Source organism: Balaenoptera physalus (genome assembly GCF_965194825.1).
Source record: "Balaenoptera physalus genome assembly, chromosome: 14".
In the NCBI taxonomy this organism is placed as follows: Eukaryota; Metazoa; Chordata; class Mammalia; order Artiodactyla; family Balaenopteridae; genus Balaenoptera; species Balaenoptera physalus.
The window spans coordinates 6908087-6932200 of NC_138893.1; the positions used below are offsets into that span (position 1 = coordinate 6908087).

The 24114-nt window shown below is 40.1% G+C and overlaps 1 protein-coding gene across 8 annotated transcripts in view; it reads right to left on the reverse strand.

Moving 5' to 3' along the window:
* The window catches only part of CHRM3 (cholinergic receptor muscarinic 3), a 532253-nt gene that overhangs the window by 135269 nt on the left and 372870 nt on the right, over positions 1–24114 (reverse strand). Inside the window, exon 5 of one of the 8 annotated variants that reach the window (XR_014253555.1) lies at positions 4138–22090. The exons of the other annotated variants lie outside the window; for them this stretch is intronic. The gene's annotated coding sequence lies outside the window, so the exon portion shown is untranslated. Of the gene's footprint in view, positions 1–4137; positions 22091–24114 lie in introns of those variants that run through there. 8 annotated transcript variants of the gene reach the window in all.

The window sequence follows — 24114 nt, forward strand, 5'->3', positions numbered from 1 at the left end:
TCACATCTTGAAAGATAACGGAAGTACATCTAATATTTCTAGATACCTTGTATATCTAGCTTTTCTTTCAGCGATTAACTTTCCTTGCCAAAATTGCCTAGTCTGCTTACAGATATAGAGAACAAACTAGTGGTTGGTTACCAGTGGGGAGACAGGCAAGATAGGGGTAGGGGATTAAAGAGGTACAAACTACTGTGTATAAAATAAATAGGCTACAAGGATATATTATATAGCACAGGGAATCTAGCCAATATTTTATAACAACTTTAAATTGAGCATAAGCTATAAAAATATTGAATCATTATGTTGTACACCGGAAAGTAACATAAAATTGTAAATCAACTATACTTCAAGTTAAAACCAACCAACCAACCAACCAAAAGAACCCCTGCCTATTCTGAACCACAAAAAGAAAGTTAAAATTTGTCTAATTTTTTTAGAAGTGGAAATAGCATGCAGCTATGTATTTGTTTTCTATGATATATGTGAACACAGTAATGGCCCATTTCTCAGAGGAAGCCTGGCCCTATGGCGTGTGGGCACACTCAAGGTCATGTGACCTGCAACGCTACATGCCCTTACTTTGTAGGCCTGATGCATCTGGCCCACTAATTCACTTACTGCTGTCAGCTTAATTCCTGCAGTCAATCCTATTTTCTTGCTAAGCATGCCCACTTACTCCTGATGAACTCAACAATTATAATCTCTGGAGGCCCACAGATGTGTATGTGGGGTGTAACTCCAACCCATACTGCAGGGCCCTGCTTAACACTTGTGCACAAGTGTTTTTTTTTTTTTTTTTTTTTAAAGTGAATGAGGCCAAGGCCATTTTAAGCAAGCAGTCAGGACACTGGAAGAGCAGAAGTTCTGCGATCTGAGATTTTCTTTCAGGTCTCTTATTCGTTAGATGGCTGCTCGAAGCTGGGCAAAAGCTGCTAACTGAATTGGAGGCTGGCAGCCGAGGACTCGTTCCATCCCAGAACCTCTCCCAGGAACCTGCAGACAGGAGCAGGGTAGGGGCTTTATGTGGAGCTGTGTCAAAGGTGTCTGGGCAGGCTGGATTCCTTGATATCTTGGCCCAAGGAATCAAAAGCTTTCAAAATACAAAACAAACTCAGGAGAGATCCTGTTTTTTAAAAAAACGTAGTACTGAAATACCATTTATTAAGACGCTGGAAAAAAACATTGGAAGCAAACCTCTTTAGAATTAACCAGTAAGGGAAATCACGTGCTTTGAAGTTAGTATAGTAAATAATAATAAAAATGATGATGCTAATTATTCCCTTCCTTGGAGAGTTTTTTACATTTCACGAAGCATGTTAAAGTACCCTAGTTCGTTTAGCTCTTACAATAATAGGACAGGATATATGGCACTAGTATTCCCATTATTCAAAACATGTAACAGATCTCAATATATGTATGAAGTGATAGGAGTGATGGGGCTTGGACTCAAACCCAGGTGCTTTTTTTCCATTAACGCTTATCCTGCTTCATACCCCATTCCCCTCTTCCTTTTACCTAATGATTTCATGATGGATTTGGTGGTGATATTACAGACAGAGTGGAAGAGAGCCCAGAAAGGCACCTGGTCCTCACTAGTTGGGTTGGTACATCATGTGCATGCTGTACGTTTTGACTGAAAACCAACCTTGTGAGTTTTTATACTTAGGTAAACCAATTTTACAGTTGCAAGATATATTTGCAGTTTTCTCCTCGGCAGGAAGAAACATCCTTCAGTTTCACGGGAAAGGGGCGAGTGGGACCAAGATGAAATCCCACCACTTTGAGGCTCTGACTCCTCATCTCACCTTCCAACATGGCCCCAGATTCCTGGAGAGCTTAGCTGGAGCAGAGGCTTTAAAAGTATAGACAAGCCAGCTCTTAATTTTTTTTCTCTTTCAGCTGCTTCTGTGGTCCTTTCCTCTCCTCTTCCTCCTCCTGGTCCTCCACTATGTCTACCTATCATACCTCAATTTATGAATTTCTTAAGCTAAATATTCAGTATATAATTATTGATAGGTTTGCAGGAAAAGGAATTTATCTGCATCAATGGATACAGGTCAATGAATACCCTGAGCAAAAGGGTGTAGATATTTGTTCAAATTCACCTGAGGCCTATGAGTTATAGCGCATCATTAAGCAAGCTATGGCTTTTTTTTTTGTACACCAGGAGTCAGATAAACTGCGCTGGACCAGCAGCTCTGCCAACTAATCACTGTTATGAACCTCATTGGTTCTCATCAATTAAAAGGGCATGATACCACCCTCTCATTTGCAGGGATTAATTGAGATGCCAAATGTGAAGTGTGTAGCCCAGTGTGTCCTGAAACACAGCAGCTTCAACATGCAATAATTACTACTCTCATCATCATGACTTACTTTAGGTCTAGAAGGGAAATAATGCAAGAGGGAAGGAACTGAGCAGAGGATGACTTTAGGATAGTGGAGGAACAGGAGATGGAAATGACTTAATAATCTTTGGGAAGAATGAGAAGAAATGAAATAGTAGAAATATTAGCACAAGGATATGATCAAGGAGAAGAAAAGAGTTTGCATAAGTCACAGCCAGAGAGAAATCAAGAGGAAAACATATGAGAGCAAAGTGACACAGAAAGAAAAAGGATCAATGTGAGCAGCTAGGGAAGAAGATTTTGAAGAATGATGGAGCTCTGTCTTCTGCTGCCTCCTCGGCCCCAGTTAGGAGGAAAGGACTGCAGTTCACTCAAGCTGAGTCATAGGATTTGGGGATGAACTTGCACATGCCCTGTGGACCACGTGATGTACAGGAACGATGCTGTGGGAGTCAGGGTCACCATCAGCCTGTTTCCCTTAGACACCTGACTGCAAAACAAACTCCCTTCAAAACAAAAGGCAGTTCTGATCGAAACGAGGATAAGACTTCCAGCAGTAAGAAGTGGTGGGGTAGCCCCTCTACCTGTGCCAAGTAGGAACAATGCAGCTCAAAGGCCCCTAACTTTGAGAATTTCCCAGGAGAGCATGTCAAACAGCAAACGCACAGGTCTTTACCACAGGACGAATAACTTCCCCACTGTGGTCCATTATGAATAAAGAAATGCAATGGATAACATGTGAGGATGCAATGGGATGGGATGGATCAAGTGAAAGAAAGTCAATTTCCCCTCGTGGTTATGACATCTCGTTTTTCACTCCCGAGTTTTATTAAGCTTCTGCTTCATAATATCGTTCCTCTTTTCCTGTGCCATTGCCCTTGGAAATATCTCAAAAGACGGTCGATTTTGTAAAAGCACCTTCCATGGGTTTTCTCAGTAAAATCATAAAGCTGTCATCACCCAGGAGAGAGAAATGTTCCCCGAGAAGGGGAAGGCCGCCTCTCTCCCATTAGCATAACGTCTACTGCTCTTGGAGACTATAAATCCTCTAATCATCATAGTTTACAAAGTAAATTGGTTTGGTTGGCAAATCTGGCAAGTCTGACAATGGCAAGATACCAGTCTGTCTGCTGCTGTACCCAGGGCTACCACAGCAGAGTTAAATTCAGACAAATGCCACTGTGACTTAAGGCACTTACTGGGAGCTCCAATAGACAGCTCTGAAAGGGAGAGCTGGTGCCCTGCTTTTCTGCGTCACTTGATGAGAGGTCCGCTCTGCTTGGCAACGTGGTACATACCCTTAGCTGGCCCGCATCATTTAACTTGTTAACCATGATTACCTACCATATGCCTTTCAGATTTTATCTTAGCGGCTAACTAGAAAATTCATACTAAGAAAAAAAAGTTGATCTTTAAGAATTTAATCCATAATTAAATTTGACAGTGAAATGATCACAGTGAGGATGGGTAGAGAAACCGGTCACCTCTTGAAATTCAAAGCTCTTTGAATCGGCTCCAGCTGATAAAAAAGGAAAACATTTCCCAGGATTCTTGCCTAATGTGGTGATACACCATGCTCTCCGGGAAATGTACTGTATGGCAGGACAGGAATAAAGATGCAGACATAGAGAATGGACCTGAGGACATGGGGAGGGAGAAGGGTAAGCTGGGACGAAGTGAGAGAGTCGCATGGACATATATACACTACCAAATGTAAAGTCGATAGCTAGTGGGAAGCAGCCGCATAGCACAGGGAGATCAGCTCGGTGCTTTGTGACCACCTAGAGGGGTGGGATAGGAAGGGTGGGTGGGAGACGCAAGAGGGAGGGGATATGGGGATATATGTATACATATAGCTGACTCACTTTGTTATACAGCAGAAACTAACACACCACTGTAAAGCAATTATACTCCAATAAAGATGTTAAAAAAAATAAAAAGGATTTGGTAAACTGACTCATGGTTTTGAAAGGCATGTGATAACGAAGATGCACGCCCTGTGTTTTTTAAGTACTTTATTCTTTCTGTGTTCCCCACTATAGCCAAGTGAATAAGTGATAAGCAAATATGTATCAAATTCACCTGCAGGATATGCTTTAAGGAAAGTGTTGTCTGAATTTGCTGCCACGTGTTAGGCTTTGTGTTGTAATAACAGACTATATCAAAATGGTCCGGCACAAAGGATACTTACCCGACCCCAAACTTCCAACAAGGTAAGACCTTGTGTCCTCGTGCATTAGGAAAAAATACAGCTTTCCCCCCTGCTACGCTCTGAAGGAAGACTCTAAAAATATCTCCAGGGACATCCCTGGCGGTCCAGTGGTTAAGACTTTGTCTTCCAATGCAGGGGGTTGTGGGTTCGATCCCTGGTTGGGGAGCTAAGATCCCACATGACTCGGGACCAAAAAACCAAAACATAAAACAGAAGCAATAGTGTAACAAATTCAATAAAGACTTTAAAAATGGTCCACACCAAAAAAACCTTAAAAAAAAATGTCTTCACACTGTGATGTGAGGAACTTATCTATCATTTTTCTCAGGGATATTTGTATCGTAAAGACAATGGGAAGAGTATGGCCAGATTTAGCAGGAATCATAGTGTGCACATGGTGGCTTTTAGGCTTCGTTAGAGGAGATATTTTCCTGTGGAGCAGCTTCCCTGCGCCTCTCAATCAAACCTCAAATTAAGATTTAGAGCTGACTACACATGCCATTTACGTATAGAGCGAGTCCTGGGTCCCTCAGCTTCTTACTCTCACAAAGGCTAGGCACTGCTTACTGCCGCTGATAAACAGAGGGCACCGCTAAGCCACTGGATGGGGTCTTTAGCATGTAATTCACAGGCGTGGAAGTGTTCTGAACTGCCTTGCTGTGTGGCGTTTCAGCTCCTGTTGTATTTCTTGCTTAACGAGCTGTGTTAAATTTTTACATATTCTCAGCCGTCAGTATGAAATAAGTTTCAAAATGATGATATCGTGTGGTTCAGAATCATATTTTTTCTTTAGCGCGTGTTTAATGTTTATTAGTTTAAGGGGAGAGATACAAAACCTCAGGGTTTCTACTTACCCTGGGATCTACAGATGATCTCGGCAATGTCAGACTGTATAATTTCAAAGCGTCTTGGCTTTATCCAAACCGAAACCTCTACAAAAATCTCACTTCATAGAAATGACCCAGTGTTTCTCACGTTTGGAAATGTCAGGGATTCATTAGAGGGAAGAGGAAAAATTTGGTCTATTTTTATAGGACGGAGAGCCATAATGAACAAGAAAAACAGACCTGCCACTGGGGCTGAAGCGCCTGCTGCACCCGCCCTTGGTCACCAGGGAGATCTGGGGGCAGCAGGCACGTTTAGCCTCATCCCATGATGAGCTCAGTGCATATTTGCTATCACAAACATGGAAGGTGTAGTATCACAAGCATGGAAAAATCCAGAAGATTTGTCTGGATAGCTTCCAGAATGCTGAGTTGAAATGCAGAGAAGCGGAGCAGTCACTCTTTACAGCACTCCGGGCACTACTCTTTTTAATCCCATTTGTGTAAGGAATGAAAGCCATTAACTGTCACCTAGTAATGCAATTTATAGAAGCTCATTATAGACACTCTTTTCCTTTAACTCCGATGGCTGCTTGGCAGGAAAAGTACACATTAGTGAGAAACTATTGGTTTTCTCTGAGCCTAGAACCGGGGCTCAGTTACTGAACAGAAAACCTAGTTAATCTGCTTACTGGTATCATGAAAGAAACAAGGAAGGAATAAATACCCCGATTCATACGAGACACATTTCCATAATCGTCAAAGGCACTCCTTGGAAACACTGAGGGCTGCCAGGTGCATCGTCCTGGTTTAGCCCAGCTTCTCCGTGGAGTCCTGGACAGAAGTGATATAGTCTGGTTCCAGCCCCAGGCCTTCTCACTTCAGGAGGATCTGAAACTCCGTACTTGACAGCAGGGACTTTCAGGTAACTTCTGGGGCAAACTACTCAGCTCCTCGAAGCCTCAGTTTCCTCAGATCCAAATGGAAACAACAGTGATATGGACTTGAGAAAATTAGCCTGATATTAAATGTGATGATATATGTTTTGTGCATCACGCCTTGCTCATAGTAAGAGCCCAGTAAAAGTTAGTGATTATTATATAGAATGGATAAACAACAAGGTCCTATTGTATAGCACAGGGAACTATATTCAATATCCTGGGATAAACCATAACAGAAAAGAATATAAAAAAGAATATCTATCTATCTATCTATCTATCTATCACTTTGCTGTACAGCAGGAATTAACACAACATTGTAAATCAACTATACTTAAATTAAAAAAACAAATCAATTTTTAAAAGTTAGTTATTATTAGACTAACTAGCTATTTGAACCTCCCCAGGTCCCCATTTCCTCATCGGTACTACGTTAGTGCTTCTGAAACTTTTCCACTAAAGTACCCTTAAGAGCATCTGATCAGAATGCATCCCCTGGAGGCCAACCGGGAGTATAATCTGAAGAGGGCATTTTCAACTGCAAAAAAAATCCCTTCCATTTGTCTTACATTTTTATAACAGTTTACATTTTTATTTTTTACAAATTTCCTTAATCACATTTTATATTCTGCTTCATATTAAATCTTTATCTAAATATTTAAAAACATATCAGAGCTCAAATTCTCTTCAGTCACCTTCGACATTTCATGAAGAAGAACTCTGATCATCTTCTGGCTCTGGGTCCCCTCAGCCCACCCACAGAGGTAGGCGGCGGGGCGGGGGAGGGGGGACCCTGGGAAATGCGTTCCACCAGATCCCTGCTACGCAAAGTGTGGTTGAAGCACCGCTAGGAGCTGGTGGGAAATGCACAATCAGGCCTCACTGCAGACCCACAGGAGCAGAGCTGCATATTATAAAGATCCCTGGGTGGTTAGTATGCGTGTTAACACTGAGAAGCAATGAACTTGATGATCTCCAAGGAACTACAGGCTCTAACCTACTGTGATGAAGATGGAGAGATCAGCAAACAGTCATTGAGCATCTAATGGGAGCCTGACATTGTGCTAAAAGCTCAGAGGAACACAGAGATGACAGTGATATGTCCCCCTTCTCTTGAGGGTTTTCTAGCTGGAAACCAGGGAGCAGCAATGAGCTGGTCCCACAGGAACTTGTCATCTGCTCCATTAGAAATGTACTCAGCTATTCTTTAGAGACCGCCCACGTAAAAGAGAAGTGCAAATAAAGGAGACTGGTGCTCTTTACCTGGAAATCTTAGAAAAATGACCATAATCCTCTTTCCATCTATTCCCTTCTCCACCTCCCTACCTATATCCAGCCCTATTAAAAAATTCCTCAGCATTCTCATATATTCTGCTTACGTTCCTACACATATCATTAGTGTTGAAAAAAAAAATAAATGACCTGGTATGAAGAAGAAATAAAAATCCATTTTAACAAGACCAGCAATAAGCAGGTTTCCTGCGGCAACTCTTAGGGTGCATAACGAATTGTGTGTGCATTGCAGACGCCTGTTGGCGGTCTAAGCTTCTGACATGTGCTCATTTGACTCTGTTGCTAGTAATTCATGGGTTCGTTGAAAGCTGCGAGGGAATGAACGCTTTTCTGTATTTTACAGAGCTCTTATTTTCTCCCCAAGACAGGGCTGCGCCGAGCGGCATTTTCACCTGAAGACAATAAGATGTGCACTGTTAGAAAAGATGGTCAAGGCAGAAAAAGCTAAGGCAGGAAAGTCAATGCAAGTCCAATATGACTGTTTCTCCTAATGTCTACAAATGGACCTGGGTCAACAAAAGGGACAAGGTGACAAGGTGTCCTCTGTGGCATGGGCAGATAACAACAGAACCGGTGGGTTATCTAAGAGGGTGGGCTGAGGGATTCTGAGACGTGGTTCCTCTGTCCTGGGCATAGGCAGGGAAAGGAGGGCTTATCTCGTGTGCACCGGAACAGCAGATACCTCACCTCTGGCCCTGCTCCTTGATCACGTTTATATCTTGGTCCTTTTCCTGCCTAACTTGCTGAGCCTGTTATCCGTACCAGCTGCCCTGTTTTCCCACGTGCTCACTTTGAAGCTCATTCCATCCAGCCTGCATCCCTTCCCATCACTTACATGGCACAAAGTCTACCCATGACCTGTTAAGTTTCAAGCCCAATGGCCTTTCAAAAGCTCTTCTTCTACTAGACTTTGCCTCAATATTTGAAACATTTTTGTCTTTCAATGTCTTATCTTCCTTTGGAACCTCATTTTTTGGCTTCTTTTCAACATATCTGGCCTTCTCTTCCGTTTTGCCTTTAACGGCTTTACCCCTCACCCTATCTGTTAAACGCAGCCACTTCCTGAGGTCCAGTCTCTGCCTTCTTCCAGCTATACTCTCATTTTTAGATACTCATCCACTCCAACAGCTTCAAATGATACTTCGCTGAAAATACCTCTAGAATATAGGTGTCAGCATCTGAGGTTTTTATTCCCCAGAATCCAATAATGAATCTCCCACTGTCTCCCTGGCATTTGCGTATGATTGGCAAGCTCTCCATTTACTTGCATCTAACTGTAAACACTACCCATCATCCCAGGCTGAGCCCTGGTCTTATCTGCGCCATGAAGCCTTCAAAGACTTCTAAGCCTATAACAACCCCTCTCTTCCTACTGATGTGTGCCAGTTAAGATTTGCAAAGTAGTCTTTGCTCTTTGGTATTTCACAGAGTTATTTCTCTCCCCACGACAGTGCAGCATTGAGCAACATTTGACATTGTGCAGGGTGAGATTTCCGCCTTGTATCACTCGTTCATTCAGCAAATATTTATGGAGTATCCGCTGTGTGCCAGGCACTGTTCTATGTGCTAGGAATAGAGAAGTCTACAAACAGCTTTGCCATCAAGAAGCTTCTATTCTGGAATAGAAGGGGGACCTGGCCCATAAAATATATATATATATATATCTCATGTGGTAATAAGCACCATGAAGGAACATAAATGAAAGTCAGTAGGAAGGAAATGACATGATTGTAGAGGATGGCTATTTATTTAGGGTTGTTCAAAGGGGCCTCTCTGACAGCCTGATATTGAACAGAGGTCTAAAGGAAGAGACAGCAAGGCATGAGGACAACTGCAGGAAAGGTATTCCAGGTGCCCCCCAAAGAGTAGTGTGCCATACAGGGGACACAGTGATGAAGCCAGTGTGAGCCAGGCAGAGAGGGAAGGGGATGGTGGTGGGAGGTGACACTGGAGAAGCACTGGGGAGCAGATCATCTGGGGCTCAGGTGCCAGCAAAGATTTTGGATTTTACTCTGGATACGAGAAGAAGCCAGTATAGAGTTTTGAATAAGAGTGCTGGGAATGTAATGGATGTAAGTGTAAGAATCGTGCTGACTGCCACGTTGAGAATATGCTGCGAAAACTTGTGTATTCAAAGATGGAAGCAGGGAGTGTAGTGAGAGATGATTAAAATAACTCGGATGAGAGTTGGGGGTGAATTGGACTGGGAAAAAGTGAGGGGCTGGTAGAAATGGCTGGATATTATGGGGGCTTTTTTTGTCTGTTTTTTTAAAGATAGAGCCAACAGCAATAGGGGAGAAAGACAAAAGCAAGGATAACCCCAAAGTTGTAGACCTGAGCAAATGGAAAAAAAAAAGAGCTGTCAAAAGACAGAGGGGCAGGTTTGGGGCTATGGGAATATGGAATTGGGGTTTGGACCTTTTAATTTTGAAGTGTGCATCAGGCATAGAATCAAGGAAGCAATTTGTTATATGTGCCCTAGTTGCTACACTCGTAGACAACCACTGTGCTGAACATAGAACTTTTAAAATGCTGTATAGCAAAAGGAAATAGATCCCACAGGGGAAGGAATGAGGCATATCACACAAGCTGCTACTGCTGTTTTGCACACTACACACTGAAAACAGCCATCCACTAAATAAAGTGGTTTCTATCATACAGTTGAGGTATTCCTTCAAACAGGCCTAACCATTTCATATTTTTAAACCAATTATTTTGGGAACAATTCAGGTCTTTTGTCTTATTTTCATTGCAAAAACTATTAGTGTGATGTTGAGAGGAAATGTTCATATAGTTGATGAATTCATTTACTTCATTTACAAACAATAGCAAATGAAATATTCTACAGTATGACGTGGTGGATGCCAAGGAGAGACAATGGGAGCATGCCTTTCAGCAATGGAGAGAAAGCCTCTGAGTGGTCGATCATCCAAGTGATCTCTCACGGACATCTGCCAGTGGCCACAAGAGCCTAAAGTGAATAGCTAATTACACCAAAATGTACATGGAACCCACACAACTGATTTCCAGTCTCCATTCACTATTTATGAAATAATTGGAAAGTTACACTGAAACTCTGCCTATCTGCAAGGACCTTTTGTGATGTCTGTTCATTTTGAGACCCCTATACCTCTTAAAAATGTGATTTTCTTTCCCCTGTGACATACAGGTAAAAATCACTGTTTTCCACTTCCTTTTTTTTTTTTTTAATCCCCTGTGACTGCCTTCCTTCTTACTTCATCTTATTCTATTTTTATTTCTTCAACTCTAATGGAAAAAATAGAGTACAGTATAGAGAAAGGAGGAAAACATCAAAACGCCAACACATATATGTGTAACTTTAGATGTTCTTCAAGAAAGATGAGGTTCCATCCAGGTGCATATTTAATATACATTTGTTCAAAGCAGTATTAATATTAACAGATGTCGTAAAACTAACTATAATAACAATAGGATTTTCAGCATTTGCATTTTTTGATGAACTTAAAAAATACGCGTTGCCAGAAGACTCCAAGAAATATCTCTTTTGTGTTCCCCAGGCCAGAATGTAAATGTCACTGAACACAGTCAACATAAAAATATCAGCATAAACTCCCCTGATACCTCATCGTGTGGAAATGATAGTCTGAGTTGAGTATAAATAAGCTAAGACAAATTGGTCGGATCTAATGTGCTGCCAGCTAAGCAAACAAAAATTTTCAGTTATTCAAAATGCGATCCTTCTAAATCTGAAAAAAAAAAAAAAAAAGCTGTTCTTGAAAACACAAGGACGATCAACTTTCAGTAAAAACTGTGACTCTTTCAATGCTTTCCCAATTTCTGAGGCTATAGTAAATCCACTCAAGGAGTCCATTATTACCACAGATTAATAAAGCACTTTATAGAAGGTGGAAACAAATGAAGAAATTAACAGAAAGGCTTTTATCTTTATTCTCCTGCCTGACTCCGATCAGCATGTACTTGGACAATTAACAAGGACTGGAAGAGAGCCAACTCAGACAGCAGGCAGGAGATCAGCTTCAGAAACGATTAATCAAAACACACCCTCTGAGACAACGATGTGCTAACTCACAGCATAAGGGGTTGAACTGACCAGTACTTGTACCAGTCACTCGTGATGCAATTCAACTCCACTGGTGAACAAAAATTTAAAGCCACTTTAGTCAAAGGCATATATTCTCTTGGAGGATCTCAAGAAAAATTACTCTTAAGGTTCCTCAATAAAAATATTCATTAAACCCATCTACTTCAGTAAAATTACTCTTAAAAGATCATCAATAAAAATATTCCTTATTCTCCCCCTATTTTTTATGCCAGCTCATTTTCAAAATGCTACTCATGAAATCAAAGGACTTTGGATAAGTTAACACCAGAGAGGCCAATATTTCCTTAATTTGAGGTTTAAAAAAAACCTGGTTGCCACAGCGAAGATATTGATACTTATTTGTTTTTCATACAAAGAGTACAAAATAATTATTAAAGATGATTGTATCCTCTTAAGAATAACCAGTATAATATTGTAAGGATCTGGAACATCAACAGTTAGTTTGCAAATGTGAGTTAATGAATAGATGAATAACCTGTCCTCGTGTATGGATAATATAAACAACTTTGGAAATTGTCCAGTACTAGGTATTTACAGAGATGTGATAACAAGTTAAGTATTGTTATCTGGCCAACACAGGGGCCATTCTGCTGTTTAAAAGAGCTACTAATTTCATTGATATGAACAGAAACATCTTGAAAATATAGAATGAAAGAGAAAAATGATGAAATGGAGACATAGCAATGTATTATCGAATACTTGCTTCATCTTAGAAGTGGCTTCATACCTTATAAAATGTGCAAATTAATAAACAAACACTACTGCTTGTTCAGAGGGTGGTAATTAAAACTACCGTGTTAGAGCTGAAACAAACCTCCAAATTCGTAGAGCCCAACTCCCATATTTTACTGCTAGGAGAATAAAAACACAGAGAGATTAGGTATCAAGTGCCCAAGTGACACTAATTAAAACAAAACACAGACTGCATATAGCAGATTCTTGGTTACCACCCCTTTGGCTCTAATGTCTGAAATCTTGCATGTTATAGATATATCTGTTTGATTTATATGATGGTCACACAATAAATCTAATACAAATGAGAGGTCAGCCCAGGGGAAAATGACAAAAAAGGAACAAGCTAATAAGTGGTGAGACAAAACTCAAGGTCAGGCTAAGGTGTTTGCTACACTTGTGAGGTGTTCCCCCAGCCATGCACACACCATCATTATAGCAAATAGTTAGCCTACCATTTATTTTACTGTGCTTTCCGCATTGTCTCCTAACAGAAATGTTACAGCTAATACCTAGAATATCATTTATTTTACTGCAATCTCTATATTTTCCATTCAGAAATATGGGCTGTACAGAAAAGAAAAATGTTCTGATCTAAACAATTGACAGCAGGTAATCGGAGGAGAAAGTACACATTTCATTTCTTGCAAGGTACACATTGGCTTACTCCTTACTCGGAAGGTGGTGATAAAGTGAGAATTCCCTAAACTCCTCAAAAAAGCTAAGGAGATATGCCAGTTCCATCATTCAGGTTCCTTTGCCTAATCCTAGTAGATGAAATGTTTTTATGCTTAAAAGCTCAAAAGATAAGAGCATTTACAGGAGTTTTCACTCATGATTCCAATCTGATATGTTTAACTCATCTGCTTGAGCAGTTAGGTAAAAGTTTGGATGTTTCTAGGAATCATTTTTCTTCAGATTTACGTCTGATTGCTTACCATCAGTTTTCAAAAAGTCCCTAACGTGGGCAAGCTCCCCCTCATTCTTTCCTGGAATTATGATAACCTGGTGGAGAATCCGAGAGGTGATTCCCATCAAAGGGAAGCCCACTGGTCTCACCATATCCTCCCCACGACTCCATCCCAGTGAAAAATGACGAGGTCATCATGATTTTATTTCTCCCTCTTCCAGGGGCAGACAAAATCTTAATCTCTTGAAACAGAAGATAAAACTACATTAAAACAAACAATCCTGAAGTAATCCCTAGAGAATTAAGAAATGAGCATTATAATACCTTTAAGAATGGTGACTTTTTTTTTTTTGGTTGCGTCGGGTCTTAGTTGAGGCATGTGGGATCTTTCATTGTGGTGCGGGCTCTTCGTTGTGGTGTGAGAGCTTCTCTCTAGTTGTGGCGTGCGAATTTTCTCTCTCTAGTTATGGTGCGTGGCCTCTCTCGTTGAGGCGCAGGAGCTCAGTAGTTGCGCCGCAAGGGCTTAGTTGCCCCACTGCACGTGGGATCTTAGTTCCCCGACCAGGAATTGAACCTGCGTCCCCTACACTGGAAGGTAGATTCTTTACCACTGGACCACTGGGGAAGTCCCGGAACTCATTTTAAAAGGTGAAATTAAAATCCATAGCAGTGTTTTATGGAAGCTCAATAATTCATATTCTAAAATTGGGAAGATATCCAAGTGTGGGACACAGAATGAGAAATGACTAAAGCACATGGGGAGTATTTCTTGAAAAGTAATTGCAAGCCAAGTCAAACTCTCTCTAGCTGAGAACAGCCAGCAAGTTCAGGATTTGGATTCCTATTGACACTTGTATCAGAAAGGGTAATCATTTTCTATTTAATGGCATCTGTAACTTGGCCATTCACAAACACAGGCTAGGTCTTGCTATAAGATGCCAATCATAGCTGTGTCATTCAAGCATGTCATGATTTACTGAAGACACTAGCAATGATATAATTTAATGAACAAGCCTCAAGCCCAGGGCCCAACACTCAGGTTTTAGACTTGACTCTGTGGCCCATGATTTGAATGTCCTTGGAAAGAACTAGGTATCCTCTGTGAGCCTTGAATTTTACCATCTTTAAAATCCATAGTCCTAACATCCTATAGTTTCATACAAACACATTTTGATTTTAACAAATTGCTATAAACAAGGGGAGAACAATGAATTTTGAAGTCATCATATTTATAGTTTGTTGAATAAGAGGAAAAAATTAAAAATGATCTCATCTACGTGTGAACATTAAAAGACATGTTACTAGTTACTAGCAGGAAAGTGACTTTTGTCTCTGTCTTTTCTAAGGCTTCACTAGGAGCCTGGCAGGTACGTAGGGTTTCTTTGGCTGATGTCTGAACATTAATTCTCCATCTCAGAAGCTTTTTGCTGAACAGAATGAAAGCTCTCAGTGGGCAGGGACCTCTGTTCACTGTTTCCCTGGTATCCAGTACAATGCCTGGTTCATAGTAGGTACTCAGTAATACATAAACTAACACACACATAAATGGCAGTTTTTTTCTCCTCCATTATCCTGGCAGTGAAAATCAGGGAGAAAAAAGGGCACAGGAAAAAAATAGGATTTTTTTTTTTCTACTAGCCTGATGCCCCAGTAGCCAAGGAGCTGAGAGAGAGAGGCTGCAACGTAGCCAGAGCTGTGGACAGCGGTGACAGTGAGACACAAGGAAGGGGAAGTGAGAAACCGCTTCTGTATCCCGACCACCCACGTGCTTCTTCTTCACACTGGACCCTTCCTCTTCCTCTTCTTTAAATCAGTATGCTGAGTAGGACTTATAAGACTAAATACATTGACATATACACACTACTATATATAGTATAGGTAACTAATAAGGACCTACTGTACAGCACAGAGAGCTCTTCTCAATACTCTGTAATGGCCTGTATGGGAAAAAGAATCTCAAAAAGAGTGGATATATGTATAGGTATGGCAGGTTTACTTTGCTGTACACCTGAAACTGACACAACATTGTAAATCAACTATACTCCAATAAAAATTTAAAAAAAAGACTAAATACATATATTTACACACACACACACATATATTACTAAAGGCCTTCCTGTAGCTGCCCACTTACCCAATGTGGTTCTGGTAACCCCACACCCCCATCACTTTCTCATCTTCACAACTGAATCCATAGGCTTTCAATCCGGTCTCCTCATCCAACTTCACGAAGACCCATTTCCTCTTTTCCACACCATCTTAGTGCCTGTGTATTCTAATGGAATACTTTTTTTTCCCCTTCAAGCTCTCAGAACTGGCAGAGATTACACTGAGCTTTCAGTTTGGTTCAAGACCTCCCAGGGCAAAGCAAGCCTTAGGATGACCAGCAAAATCTATCATTACCTCAAACATCAAAAAATATAACTGATGAGAAAAACTGAAATGCCAACAGTTGCATTTCTATGGCAGCTAAAGATGCAGAGATACTCAGACATGTTCACTCAACTCAATTCTCCTTGCTCAGCAGATCTTTAATGATATTACTAAAATTGCCCAAGGTGCCCCTTTTAAAGAAATACTATTGATCTTGATAAGCTGTACGACATGCTATTTTTTTTTCTTCAGGAGAGACTCCTGCAGCTATTTGTCTATTATTTTTGTGCATGTGGAATTTTGCTAGTAAAAACACAAAATAGTTTATCTGTGAATAATTTCACTGTACATTTTCTTTTTTAACTGTTCTTTTCACAAAGTTACACATTTAGTACGACTGCAGAGTAGATGAAGCTTTACCCTCCAACTGACTCTGGTGTCAATAAAGCTGTATTTTGAGGCACAAGCCGGGTCTTGGCTCTGTTGTGTCTATGCTCTAGGAGGTTAGTGTGATTAGGAACTAATATTCTGTGCAAGAGGTCAGAGACCTGATCTTCCCCCTTTTAGTTCTGCTACTAACAGTTTTGTGGTTGCCTCTGTTTAGGTTTGCACAATCGCCAGGCTAGAGAACGGATATTTATCTTAAGTAATCCTCAGAAGAATAATGAGGAATTATCTCAGGTAATCCTCAAAAGACTAAAATGGAACTAACTGTATATTTATTCAGTGTGGCTGGGAAAGTGGTATTCTAGTTAAAACAGTAAAAATATACACCTTATTTCTTATTGCTTACATACTGGGCATACACTGGCTAATTTTTACAAAATTTATTTTCTCTTCCTTCTAAGCATATAGCTAGATGACTTTCTCCAGCCTCCTTTGTAATTAGGGAGGTCTGAGTGCTATCGGTGGGACATGGGCAGAAGTACTGATAATCTGCACCACTTCAAGCCCCGCCCACAGCATCCCCTCCCATGCCCAATCTTACATGCTCTTTTCCTCTTCCCACTGGCTGCAACAGAGAGAACCTTAGGGTGACTGTGAAACTGTATCTGGCATGATAAACCCAGAGGATGGAATGATCCTCAAATCACCACTCAGAGAAGACACAGCTGACCAGAAAAATCCAAAGTGGACTCTTGCATAAGCGAAATATAAGTTAACACTGTTTTAATCCACTGAGTTTTTGGAGCTTATCAGTTATATCAGCTAGAATTGTCATATTTAATACATATTTAATATTCTTTCAAATAATTTAAATAGCATAAAATATACCTTACTCTATAACTGAATGAAGTTTCGTCTTTCTTTGGTGATTTAACATGGACTGCAGAGTCTTACATTTGGGGTCATCCAAATGAAAAATGTAAAAAAATGCCTAGTTGCTGGAGCTCAGTGGTTGTCTGGTTTCCCAATATTAAAATATTTGCCTAAAATGGGATTCAAGGGAAGAAAAACACTTATCTATTTAATCTAAGAGTTACAGTTAAAAATAACTATTCACATTACCAATGTACTTTAAATATATATATATACATACATAATAAAACATGTTATAAAACATGTTATAAAATATGTTACATGTATTCAATAGCTATATTACATATATCACATATAACATCTTTTATATGTAAAATCTTTTTATCTTCTTATACATTTAATCTCCCAAATATTCCTTGAGATGCACAGTATTAACTTCACATGTCAGAAAACTGCTGGAAGGGTGTGTTGTCACCTACCTAAGACCAGACAACTTGCAAATGACAGGGCTGTAGTGTGAGCTCAGTTGTGCTGGTTACCATGTTCCTTCTCATTAGAAGAGAAGCTGGAGAGAGCTGTCCCTACATCCTCTGAGCATGGGCCAGCAGGCTCACAGTGAAGTCTGCCTCTGCCTGTTTCACTCCACTGACCTATCTTCAGGTCACAAAGACCTCTGAACTGCCGAATCTACTGACCCTTTCTCTATCCTTATTTGACTTCTCTCAGAATCCAGGTTATTGAACATTCCTGCCACTGGAAACTCCTGTTTTAGATTCTAAGATTTAATTCTCTCCTGGTTTTCTTTCCTCCTGCAGGCTTCTTTCAAGCTTCTACACAACTTCTGCTGCATCCTCTGCCTCATGGACTTCTCACTCTATATGGGAATGGCTTTACTTAACTGTCCGAGTCCCCTGCCTTTACCAGCTACCTCAAGGGGAACTCTATTTCTTCAAATCAAATGTCCTCCGACTTCCAGACAGGCCTCTTGAGCTGCCATCGAACTTGCCATCTTTCCTTTCCCACCTGGTCTTCCTACGTTTTCTATATGAATTAGTATCATTCATCTATTTACAAAAGCCAATACCCTAGATCTGAACCTTTTCACCTTCCCTCTGGTTTATTGCAAGAGCTCACCAATAGCCATCCTGACTTCTGTCTGGCCCCTCTGCCAACCACCTCGGCATTTAAGCCAGAGTGCTCTTTCTGAAAAAGAAATCTTATCATTGAATTTGCTTCCATAATGTCCTTTAACAGCAACCCCACACCCCGGCCCCCAATGTAACTTCAAACTGGTTTAGCTACAAGATATTCTCCACCTATACTGTTGCTTTTCAAACTCCTGTTCTGCACTGTTTACCTAGTTCCTACCCTGCCTTCCACTGTGCTAAACGGTGCCCTAAAGCTGGTTGATGCTATACTGCTGTCCCTCTTGCCTAGTAACAGTCTCTGTGCGACAGGAATGTTGTGAGGATTAAATGAGGCAATACTTATAATGCACTTAGAATGATACTCAGCACATAGTATTTTATAAGCGTTGGTAATAATTACGATTTGCTTTTGCCTCAGCACAGCCTAGCACAGTGGGCAGAAAATGTTAATATAATGAACTACACATAACTGCGGGAGCCATTGCTCTTAGGAGGTATTTTAAAAATAAAATGAAATCAGACTGCATCTTGGCTATAGCAATACCAAGTCCTCCTGAAATTAAATGGACATCAGGAGAAGTACAGGCTAATGCTACCACGGGGGAAACAGAAGATGGATTAAAAGTGCAGCTGATGAACCCTTTAATGTATCTCAGTAACCTGAGATAATGTTTAAAATATTAGATCAGTTGATATAATGAAAGCACTTGGACCTATAAGATCACCTATACCCACGTGTACACACACACACACACACACACATTTTTTTTTCACACATTTTTTAATACATAATTTTACCCAAAGAAAATATTTCCACTCCCTTGCATAGGAAAGGCTCCTAAGGGCCAAAGCAGGAAGGTTCTACAAACTAAACCTTTCTGTGAAGATTAAAATAAAAACTATAGCCTCTTGGTGACAGCTGCTCCCACAATAAGTTTAGTCTCCATTTTTTCCTGAAGGAACTAACCCTTGTCAATCCCAGATAATACATGTGGGATCAGGAGAAATCATCATCCAAGGCAAACATGAGCTGAGAAATCCACAAAGTATCAATAAGGTAATAAGAAATTACATAAACATCAAAAAAAAAAAAAAAAGAAAAAGCGAAAAGAAAAGAGAAAGAAAGAAGACAGAAGAGTAGGGCAAACATCTCAAGGAAGAATAATAGAGACAGGGTGAGACTGTAACAAAGAAAACAAGCTATGTGGTCTCCATGCAGGCGGACAGAAAGCCAGGGGCTTAAGTGATTTATTTTTCTATTTTTACATCCTCAAATGCTCATCTCAACTAAATTCCAAAATCCATTTAAAATCATGCAGGCTTCAAAACTCAGAATTTAACTTTAAGAAGTCACATAACTAGGTTTTATTTTTCTCAACTCATTAAGTTCACCTTGTCTATATAAATGAAATCCTTCTAAATGAGGTTACAGGGGGTTCATCTATAGTCATGGGCCAAGAGGATGCTGGATGGGCCCTGTGTGGTTTACGGGGGAGCAATCACATGGCAGGGGCTGGAAGGCTTCCCTCTGCCTCCCTGGTTTTATTTATACTGAGACCCTCAAATCACGTGTAAGGAGCTGCAAGCTTTGCTGAGAGGTTGCAAAGCTGGCACAAGGGTGGTGGAAATATTGCCAAGTCAGCAAACGGACAGATGGCAAATTGGAAAGAGAGCAAGGGAGCTGAAGAGACAATGGAAATGCTAGACAACTGTGGGATACTACGCTGTTCGGTTTTAACTAACAATTCGGTATGCAAATCTAGTGAGCAATAAAAGAAGATAAAGACTCAACTAAAATCACTGAAAAGTAGAGCTGGAAGAGACATTAGAAATAACTTAGCCCCGTCTCTCCCGCCCCAGCCCCCCAAATATTTATACAGGGAGGCTCAAATGACTTATGTAAGGCATTGTCACTAGTAAGTTAATTCTGTCCCTAAAAAATATAAACAAATAAAAACAAACAAACCCATAAGTCAAGACTGATTAGTACGTGATCGCTATAAATATAAAGAAAGGAAAAACTGTCCACTCCTCTTTCTGACAAGCGACAAGAAGATACTGTTAAACCACACTTTTTGAAGGAAGAAGGATGGAAACGGAGCTGCACTCAGAGACATCACCTTTCTGAACCTATAAGTGAGTGTCCTTTAAGGATAGGACTTTATATGGTCATGGCAAGTGTTTATAATCAGAGGAGGAAAAGTTGGACAAAAAAGGCCAAAATGAATAGGACCTGGCATCCCTTGTAATTGTGGCTCTAAGGAGAGGAATTACAGGATTGCGTGTGGGTAACGTCCAAGTCATTTCTGAATCCAATCCAAATCCCCTAGCTGCTATCAGGAAAACTGTATGCAAACCAACGATTCACAATCATCCACCTCACAGCAAGGACTTGAGTTCTTCGTTACTGCCCTGTGAGAATCCTATAATGTTACTGGATGGGGGCCAGAGAAAGGGAGTGGAAATGATCACGGTCAGGAGGGGGCCGTTAAATTTGTATAAATTCTCGTCTGCCAAGATGAATGTGGAAGAGGGAGCTGATGGAAGTCTACAGAATCAAAAGGGTACGGGTAGGGTAAACATGGAACTTTTACAGCCCAATGCTGTTAAAACCCGGAGATGGAGAGAGGGTGGTAGAGGTGATGCCTTGGGGATTTCAGAAGTCAATTTAGGATAAATAAAAGTACCATTTAATCAGTATATAGTAAACTTTTATCACTCATTACTTCAAGAATTGGTAAAGGGTACAAGTACACAGAACTCCAAAAGACTTGCATAATATCAAGTCTAATAGTGCAATTTTATGCTTTGAGACTATATCCCAGTAATGTCTTGAATTTAAGGATATGGCCTTGCTTGCTGTGCTGCTCTTAGGCAGAATGCTGAGGTGGATGATCAAAGGTCAAACCCAGTTCTGTGTTCCTTATGTTCCCCTGACGAAAAGAAACTGGCCAAAGGCATGTTATCAATACACGAGTATCCAGAAACACACCCTCCAACTATCAGGGATTTAAGTTTGTCGCTAATGTCTTACATAAAAACCTAGAATACAGTTGGCTCTCTTCAAGCCTTCATTTTTATTCGCACTGCATTTGTGCCTAAATAGCATAAATCATTAGTTAGCCTTATAACCTGGCTGCTCAAAGAATAGGATAAGGTTATGTTTTTTCCCCTCTGTGCACCACCCACCTACCTAATTCCCTTAACAAAAACTTTGGACCTCGCCCAAATTTGGGGCTTAAAGTTTACTGACTTAAACATGATACCTTCAACGTTTCGTCTATGTGAAGTGTTCGTTGATTATAACTATCCCACCTCACACATAGCACAATTTCCAGAAAAACGTTTTATGAAATAATGTTCGTTTTCCTTTTTACAGTTGTTGATCCAATTAAACATCCATCTCCTTGCATTATTAAGCAATCCATATTCTTTTCAAGCACTGTACCCTGAGAAACTTTGTCAAATGTCTTTCTGAAGTCAAGATTCCCTCATCTGAAATCAAGATGCACAACATTTGACTCTACTAATCTCTTCTTTCAAATAGATGATGATGTTGGTTTGGCATGACATTCTTTCGGTGACTTCTTGTTTATTCCTAGGAGTGTCTTCTATTTCCCCATTATTCACAATCATCTACTTAACAAACTTTTCTAGAATACAAGTAGTACAGTGTATTACATAGACAGTCAAAAAACTTTGGTTGAGAGAATTATTGTTCCAGCTCATGGATGAAGGATGTACTACTTTATATTCCACTCTACGGTCAGTCGCCTGGCATGGTCCTCAATTAGTAGATCCTTTCCCAAGGGAAGAGTCCTGCTTTCCTCTCCTTCCTTTTCTTCTTCTTCCTCCTTGCCTTTCATAAAATTTTGTAAAGGGCTTACGCTCTGACAGGGGGTGAGGGAGATATGGAGTATGTCATCTAGTTCTGAGTAGCAGCACTGAGAGAAATGAGAATATATTGAACAAACCTTTATGCTATTATCCTATTTAATAACAGGTTAGACTATGTTTTAAAAATTAATTTAGGATATATTTATATAGGTGTTTACTATGTTTCAGACATTGTTTTAAGGGCTTTATGATCATTAATTCATGCAATCTTTATAACAACTTTATAAGATAGGAGCTATTATTATTCCCATTTTACAGGTGAGAAAACTGAGGCACAAGGTTGGTAACAGGTGGAGCCCAGATTCGAACTCAGGGAGTGTGGCTCCACGGTCTGTGCTTTTAGCCTCTACACTATGCTGCTAAGGAAGTAATAGGAAAAACGTCTCCAGATGCCAAATCATCATTTGATGCCCCTTTCAACAGAGAAGATAATACAAAGAAAATGAATGGAGAAACAAATAACAAGCACAAAAGAAAGGAGGGATGCAAAAAAACCTATCAGTCTTCTCTTATTAGGACGTGTACAAAGCATGCTAGAACTTCAGGTGTACACATAAGTATACAGGTTAAAAGTCTCTTAAGGTTGAGATGCACCAGGGCATTATAGCTAAACCAATCTTTCCCAGAAAGCTCCCTTCTTAAAAACTCACCTGTACTGAACTGAAAACCTTTTTGTATCACTAGCAGCATCCCTAAATCTTAGGCTGCTTCTCAAATTCTGCCCTGTGATAGCCTGTTGCCCCTCTCCACTGATTATTATAACGACAAGTTGCAATATACTGAACGTTTGTTTCTCCCATCACATGACGGTATTCTACAATTTATTTTGTACAATACCTCCTGCTTTCTTTCACTAAGCAGCCTAAAATGGAATCTTGAAATCAAACACACTACAGGCATTGCCGTAGTACACAACCAACTGAGGAAAACAACTGCTACTTTGGGAGTTCTCAAAGTACAAGTTAAAGCCGAACTGAATTTTCTGTTTAAGGAGACTGAGGACACTTCTCTGTTCATATTACAAAAGATAATATGTGTTTTTAAACCTTTTTCATGGCACAATTCTTTTCGGTAAGATCTTGAAAACTGAAAAATCTCTCCCATCTGGGTAGAAATCTTGAACATTTTCATAGACAGTCCTACACTTTTTAAAAAGCTGACTGTATTAAATATAAAAAGAGTACCTGGACTTTCCCAAATAAGTACTTTTCAGAGAGTAATACTTAATTGTGCAAGGCTGCAGTTCAAATATTCCTCAAGAAGTAAGTAGGAAAACTTTCAAGATTCCAACTATTTCTTTAATAATAAATAGAAAAGTGTTACTGGATTATTAATGTAGATGTCAAAGATAAAGTTATTGTTTGATATTTTAGTAATTCTCAAAACTATCTGATTTTTTTTTTTTAACTTACCTAAAGACATGAACTTTTTTTTGGAGCCATGATCCTAAATTAGAACAGATATGGGAGGCTGTCAGATAAGGGAATGATATCAAATAGCACTTATTGCAAAGTTCAGTTCAGTAGGGCTCCAAAAAGACAGAATTCATATAAAGAATACATGGGAGGTTTTCTGATTTTGGGTTTTTTTTTTCCAAATCCTTTTTTGCCATGGAGATTGACTCCCTCTTTTATGACAGGAAGAGTTCCAGAACTATTGCACAATAAGTTTTAAGGAAGTTATTTCCCCTTCCCCAAATCCTTCCCTCTCGGCACCCTGCACCACAGCAGCTGTTGGGAAATGTCTGAGTGGTACATGGTGTCTTTTTTTTCTGTGAAGGGAAAACCTTCCTGGTCCTTTTTAGTAGTAGGGATATCTGACAAGGTGTGGATCAGATAGTTCTTGTTTCTAAATTGAGGGACTTTGCTCACATGGAACCCCAGAGTTTGTAGAAAGCTGCCAGAAGGAAAGGATGGGTGAAGGGCCCTGGAGGGTCAAGACTATCCTGAAGCACGAAACAGTCCCTTAGACTCATTATTTTATTTAATGGAATGTCTGTCATCGTTGATGAACAAAATATTTTATTTAATCAAAGCTATGTCATCCAAGGACTTCAGATTCAAAAGAAATT